The 6,673-nt window shown below is 51.9% G+C and overlaps 1 long non-coding RNA gene across 1 annotated transcript; it reads left to right on the forward strand.

The window, feature by feature from the left end:
* Nucleotides 1–2,286: 2,286 nt before the first annotated feature.
* On the forward strand, nucleotides 2,287–6,064 carry LOC311517489. The gene is made up of 3 exons (XR_014710717.1): nucleotides 2,287–2,339; nucleotides 4,227–4,293; nucleotides 5,025–6,064. It is a non-coding gene; the product is annotated as an uncharacterized lncRNA (long non-coding RNA).
* The last annotated feature ends 609 nt before the right edge of the window (nucleotides 6,065–6,673 follow it).

Below are 6,673 nucleotides of genomic sequence, written 5' to 3' on the forward strand. Positions count from 1 at the left end.
GAATAAAGGAGAGGGTGGAAAGCTGACAGGAGCAGCCCGTTGGCAGACCAGCCTGCTTGCTTGCTTAAAGCTTGTCCTGTCTTGTATTTGAACTGCAACAACTGGCACCCAAACGTGGGGCCCTCAGCACTCACCTCGCCCGGCAAGGGTTTCAGATGCGTCACTCATCCGCTTCGCGGATCCCAGTGAGTATTTTTCGTTGTGGTAAGTATGGGAAGCTCCCTCTCTGCTTTGCAAGTGCAACACCACAATGAGCTACAGTATTTGCTGCGTAAGGCTCAGCATGACTGCCCGGCTCGAGAACTCACTCTCCTGCTACAGGAGGTGAGTGCCCAATGCCCGTGGTACCCTGAAGCCGGAACCCTTAAGCTAGCGGACTGGGAGCGGTTGGGCCAGACATTGCACAAAGAGCCTCGGGTGCCCGTGTAGGCTTCACATGCCTGGCACCTCTGCCGTGACGCGATACAGTGTGTCGCCTCGGAAAGGCCCTCCCTCGCGCAATAGAGAGGCTGGTGATCTCGCCACTCCTGTCCACTCCTGGAGCCATCCCCCTCCTGGTGATGCGACACAGTGTGTCGCCTCGGAAAGACCCTCTCCTGCGCCAATAGAGGGGCTGCCGATCTTGCCACCCCCATCCACTCCTGCAGCCATCCCTCCCCCTGCTTCGCCCCCAGTGCCTCAATTACTGCTGCCTCCTTTGTCTTCCCCTCTGGAGCCAATGAGTGGTCACCGTCCCCCCGTGGGGTCCCATGCTCCGGGGCCCCCCGGGGGGTCGTCCGCGTCTGCTCAGGGGCTTTCGCTGGTGCAACAAATGGTTCACGCAGCGAAGACTCGCCCAGATCTTAGAGCAGAGGAATTAGCTGATCTGGTCTCAGTTTGCCCTGTGACCTGGCAGGATGATGGCCAGGGCAACCAGCTTGCAAACTGGGTCAGTTTGCCTTCTCGGTGATCAGAGAGGTAAAGAAAGCGATTCGCGAGTTCGGCCTCACTAGCATGTATGTACGTGGTCTCCTTGAAGGGCTAGGTACTGGATACACCCTGGTCCCTGAAGATTGGAAGGCGCTGTTGCGCATGATGCTGACGGCCAGTCAGTATGTTATTTGGCTTAGTGAGTATCAGCAGATGGCGGAACGCCAAGCCCAGGTATATGTAGCGCAAGGTGTCACTTATGAGCAGTTAGCAGGGGAGGGCCAGTTTGCTACTGTTCAGATGCCGTCTCAACTCCCTCAGGCCGTCTTCCCCATTATTTCCGCCTGCGCCCAGCATGCTTTCCGGAAGGTCCCGGATTCAGGCAAGCCTACCAAAAGCTTTGCCAGTATCCGTCAGGGTGCATCAGAGTCCTTTATGGATTTTACCAACAGATTGCAGGAGGCTATCCTCCGACAGGTGGATAACCCTGCGGCAGCTCAGGAGATTCTGTTAAAAATGGCGGTTGAAAATGCGAACGAGGATTGCCGCCGTGCTCTCCAGGCGGCACAAGCCGCTGGCGTTCTAGAGCTGTCGGACATGCTGCGGGCATGCCAAAACATCGGCACACAAGCACATAAAGCTGGGGCTCTGGCCACCGCCCTGCAGAAAAGCAGGAAGGAGGGGAAGCGTTGTTATTGCTGTGGTAAGGGGGGTCACTTTCAGCGGGAGTGCCGCTCATCGACGGCGCCCGCCCGCCGCTCAAAGAAGTGCCCCAAGTGTCGGAAGGGCTATCACTGGGCTAATCAGTGTTGTAGCGGGTCGGGAAACTGCATGACGGGTCTCCCCCGAACCCAGGGCCAAACGGGGGTGTTTCCCACTCAGACAACTGTTCCTCTGCCTTAAAATCCATAGATTCCATGAGGGCGGCGACTGCCGGAAGTGCAGGGCTTGATTTGATTATGCAGGAGGACGCTGATTTTCAGTTGCCGGGGGAGGTTTGCGCCATACCTACACAGGTGACGGGACCTCTCCCTGCCAGATTTGTGGGTCTGGTTCTCCCTCGCTCACACGCTGGGAAACAGGATTTTTTTGTCATCCCAGGGGTCATTGACGCCGATTACACCGGTGTTATTAAGGTTCAGGTGTGGACCCATCTTCCGCAGTCCCTCCCGTGTGGACGGTCAATTGCACAATTGATTTTAGTCCCCTATCAGGTGCCAGCCGCAGAGGATCGAGCCCAGGGCGGAGGCGGCTTTGGATCGACGCTGTCTCAGTTGCCGCCTCACGACATGTCCTCTCAATTTGTTGCTCTAACAATGTTGCTCCGCCCCTCGAAACCTCAGTTAACACTTCTCTTAAATAATTTTCCTTTTACAGGGCTGGTGGACACTGGAGCTGACGTTACGGTGATTCGTGATCAGGACTGGCCGGTCAGTTGGCCAACAGTTCCTTCTAAAGAGTTGTGGGGGATCGGGGGTAGCAAACCCAGGCGCCAAAGTTTGTCTTGGGTCACGGTCTCTAAACCAGGAGGCCGTGCCCTTGCTACGATCCGCCCTTTTGTGCTCCCTGTCCACCTCAATATTTGGGGCTGTGACTTATTTGTAAAGCTGGACACCACCCTCGATATTAATATATAATGGCCCAAAACCCTCCCCCACCCACCTTGCCCTCCGCATTACCATTGATATGGCAATCCTTAGAGCCCGTATGGATTGACCAGTGGCCCCTCCCCCTAGAAAAGCTGAAAGCGCTTCATTCGCTTGTGCACCAACATTTGCATGCACAGTGCTTGGAACGCTCCACTAGTCCTTGGAACACCCCGGTGTTCGTTATTAAGAAAAAATCGGGTGCATGGCGGCTGTTCCATGATTTAAGGGAAATCAATAAACGCATCCAACCCATGGGCCCCTTGCAGTTTGGGTTGCCAATCCTCAAACCGATCAGCTTTGTGTGTTAGATTTAAAAGACTGTTTTTTCACAATCCCCCTTTGCCCACAAGATCGTGAAAAATTTGCGTTTACGGTGCCAGAATATAATAATCAGTGACCCTCTCAAAGGTATCAGTGGAAGATCTTGCCCCAGGGAATGCAAAATAGTCCAACCTTGTGTCAATTTTTTGTGGATCGGGCCCCTGCCCCTTTTCGTGCCCGATACCCCACACTAAAGGTCTCTCATTATATGGATGATATTTTGCGTAGCAGTCCCCAGGTCACAGCACAACAGCTTGAATATTTGTCTCAGATTCTTGGCCAAAATGGCCTGTTAGTGGCACCAGAAAAAATTCAACGCTCTTATCCCTACCAATATCTCGGGCATAAGGTTTTACAAACCTATGCTGCCCCTGTTCACCCGGAAGTGGTCCTACCCCAACCCCTAACCCTTGTTAAATTACAGCAAATTTTGGGTCATTTAAATTGGATTCAACCCTATTTCCGTCTCCCCACATTGATGCTGCAGCCGTTGTTCGAGCTCCTACGTGGAGCTCGGGCACCGGGCGCAGTTATTGCCATCACTGAGGAGCACATGACCTGCATTTGACAGATCAATGCAGTGTTGAGTCAGCAGTTTGTGGATAGACTCACTGAGGTTCGTCCCCTGCGGTTAGTTCTCCTTGCCACCCCTCATATGCCTACTGCGGCTCTGTTTGTACCTCATACAGACGCAGCCGTCTCTATTATAGAGTGGCTATATTTGTCTTCCACTCCTCCTCGGAATATTTATCCTTATTTAGATGCCCTCTCCAACCTTGTTCGTAAAGCCCGCCACCGTGCAGTGCAACTCATGGGCACTGATTTAGTTGCCATTGTGTTCCCCTTGTCACGTAATGAATTTGATTCCTTGTACCACACCTCCTTGGCCTGGCAGGTTGCTCTTTGTGATTATGTGGGAGAGATTTCTTATAATCCCCCAAAAGATCCTCAGTTGGTGATCACACAAAAGGTGCCACTAATCGTACATCGTCTTAGCCGCTCTCAACCTATTGTTTCAGCTATCACCTTTTTTACTGATGGCTCTTCACATCGCGGTGTTGTCACCTATCAATTAGGTGACCCCCCTCGCTGGCATTCTCGTTTTACGCTGCCTCAGCGTTCCGTGCAGCACTCAGAACTGGCTGCTGTTATTTTGGCCTTTCAATTTTTTGCTGATTGTCCCTTTAATTTAATTGTGGACACCCATTATGTTTATCAGGTAAGTGATCATTTACCCCTTGCCCTCATTACCCCTCAGGTCGATGCGGACCTTCTTCGCCTGTTTTTGTCCTTACAGTATCTCATCACCACTCGTAATTTCCCTTATTTTGTTGCTCATATTCGCAGTCATACCCCTCTGCCTGGGCTGCTCACTGAGGGCAATGCGCGCGCTGATCACACGTTACATGGTCAGGTAAATTCCCTTTTTTCTGACCCCATCGAAAGCCATTCCTTTTTTCATCAGTCTGCCTCTGTTTTGGCCCGACAGTTTCACATTCCTGCTGATCATGCACGTTCTATTGTTCGTTCCTGCCCCCACTGTGCCGCTGCTGCCCCTACCTTTTCTTATGCCATTAACCCCAGAGGTACCGCAGCAAATCAGCTGTGGCAAATGGATGTCACTCACGTGCCACAATTCCGCCCCTATTCGTTTTTACATGTTTCCATTGATACCTATTCGGGATTCCTCTGGGCGACCCCACAGCGTGGGGAAGCCACTCCCAAAGTTATTCACCATTTGCTAACCTGTTTTGCTGTTATGGGTCACCGGAGCCAGATAAAAACGGATAATGCCCCAGCCTATTGCGCCACAGCCCTCTCCACCTTTTGTGCCCAATGGGACGTCCATCTCAAACACAGGATCCCTTATAATTCCACAGGCCAAGCTATTGTTGAATGTGCAAATCGCACGCTAAAAACCTTGCTCGACAAACAATTAAAACAAGGGGAGCTGCGTCTCCGAACCTTAGGAGACATTCAGCAACAATTGCATGTCCTTTTGTTTACTTTAAATAATTTAACACTGAATACAGATCAGCAGAAGACCGTGTGTCTATTACCATCAGCTGCCCACTCCGCAATGGTTGGGCCCAGTACCTTTAATTACTTGGGGTCGGGGATATGCTGCTGTGTCTCTCCCTGCAGGACCATTGTGGGTTCCGGCCCAGTGTGTGCGACCGGCACTGAAACAGCATGGCGTGGCACCGGGGGCTATCGAACCCCATACCGGAGCTTCAGCTGACCTTGGAGGAGAACGCGGTGCCTCCCGGGTCGACAATGGCGGGACGGAGACGGAGGAGACGTAGCGTCCCAAGCCAGCCCGTGACATGGGGAGCAGTGAAAGCATTGGTCGCCGCGGCTCAACGAAGACTGGCAGCAAACCAACAGCCAGAGACTCCTGAGACTCTGTTTGTGGCCATTCTCGCCCAAATCACTGCTAATTCTGTATTGATTGCGTGCCCTATGTGCTTGCTATTTCCTGTAGGAGTTGACTCGGGAGCGTCTCCTCCGTTACGGGCCCGAATGACATATAACCTATGGGAAAGATTGGCTTCAATAGCAAATGTTACCCACTTTTGTTTATTTGATTTTGTAGCAGCTGAAGAATTGTTAGGTACGGGCCTTATTCCAGTATGTCATCACCCTGAGGAAATAGGGAATGAGACGATGCTCGCTGCTTACGCGAACCTCTCTTCCCAGTACTCTAGCATGGCTAATTGGGGCCCAGTCAATTACACTTTACCTTCTTGGGCTTATTTTTTGCTGTTGCTGTGTGCAATGTATTTCCTTTTTGTTAAGGCTTTGTCGAGACCCACCCTGGCAGGCTCCACGAGTTATGACCTTGTCTGTCTGGGAGTTAATTGGCTTGCAAAAGCAAATTGTTGGCTACCATGAGATGGCCGAGCACAAATAAACAAAAAAGGAGGGGATGTAGCATTCATGCAAGGTTCATGCACTTGGCAACATTCAGGGCATACCTGGCGTGTTGTGTAGGAGCAGTGCACACACGGCTCCTCTCAAGGGCATGAACCTTGGAATCTCGCCCAGATGACATGAACTGTGGGAAACCTCCCAGGACTGTGCTCAAGGCCCGAGAGCAAGGAATGCGGTAGATAGAAATTGGTATAAGAATGTTAAACAAAGCCAGTGTATTCCTTTTATCTGTTGGAGAATGTAATGCGCGGAGGGAGAGAAAGAATAAAGGAGAGGGTGGAAAGCTGACAGGCGGAGCAGCCCGTCGGCAGACCAGCCTGCTTGCTTGCTTAAAGTTTGTCCTGTCTTGTATTTGAACCGCAACAGAGGTGGGTTACCAGGAGCGCGTGACCACATTCACTCTTCAAAGCCCTGCCACGGGAGCACTCCTGCCGCAGCACTTTGAAGTGTCTAGTGTAGACACCCTTGCCCCACCCCTTCTCCGAGGCCCCGCCTTGCTCACTCTCCCCCACCCTAACTCACTCTCTCGTTTTCACCGGGCCCTTTGTGACTGGCTGTTTGGTTGAAAACTGGACATCGTGGCTCCTCACAAGAGGTGAGATGAAATCTCCCTCTCTCAGATCTCCCCTGCAACATTACAGGTAGTTGTCTAGGGCTTTGCCCTTTATCTCAGACCTTCTGGGCAGCATTACAGGAGCTACTCAGACCTATGCTGCTGTGTTACAGTCGTTCCCTCATGCCTTTCTTCCCGTTATGGACACTGTAGTTCCTCAGTAACACAGCCAGCCAACAGCAATGCCTTTCCCTGAAGATTCAGGACAAACTGGGACATAATCTGTTTGTATAAACAAATGAACTTC

Source organism: Lepidochelys olivacea (genome assembly GCF_965140295.1).
Source record: "Lepidochelys olivacea isolate rLepOli2 genome assembly, chromosome: 3".
In the NCBI taxonomy this organism is placed as follows: domain Eukaryota; kingdom Metazoa; phylum Chordata; order Testudines; family Cheloniidae; genus Lepidochelys; species Lepidochelys olivacea.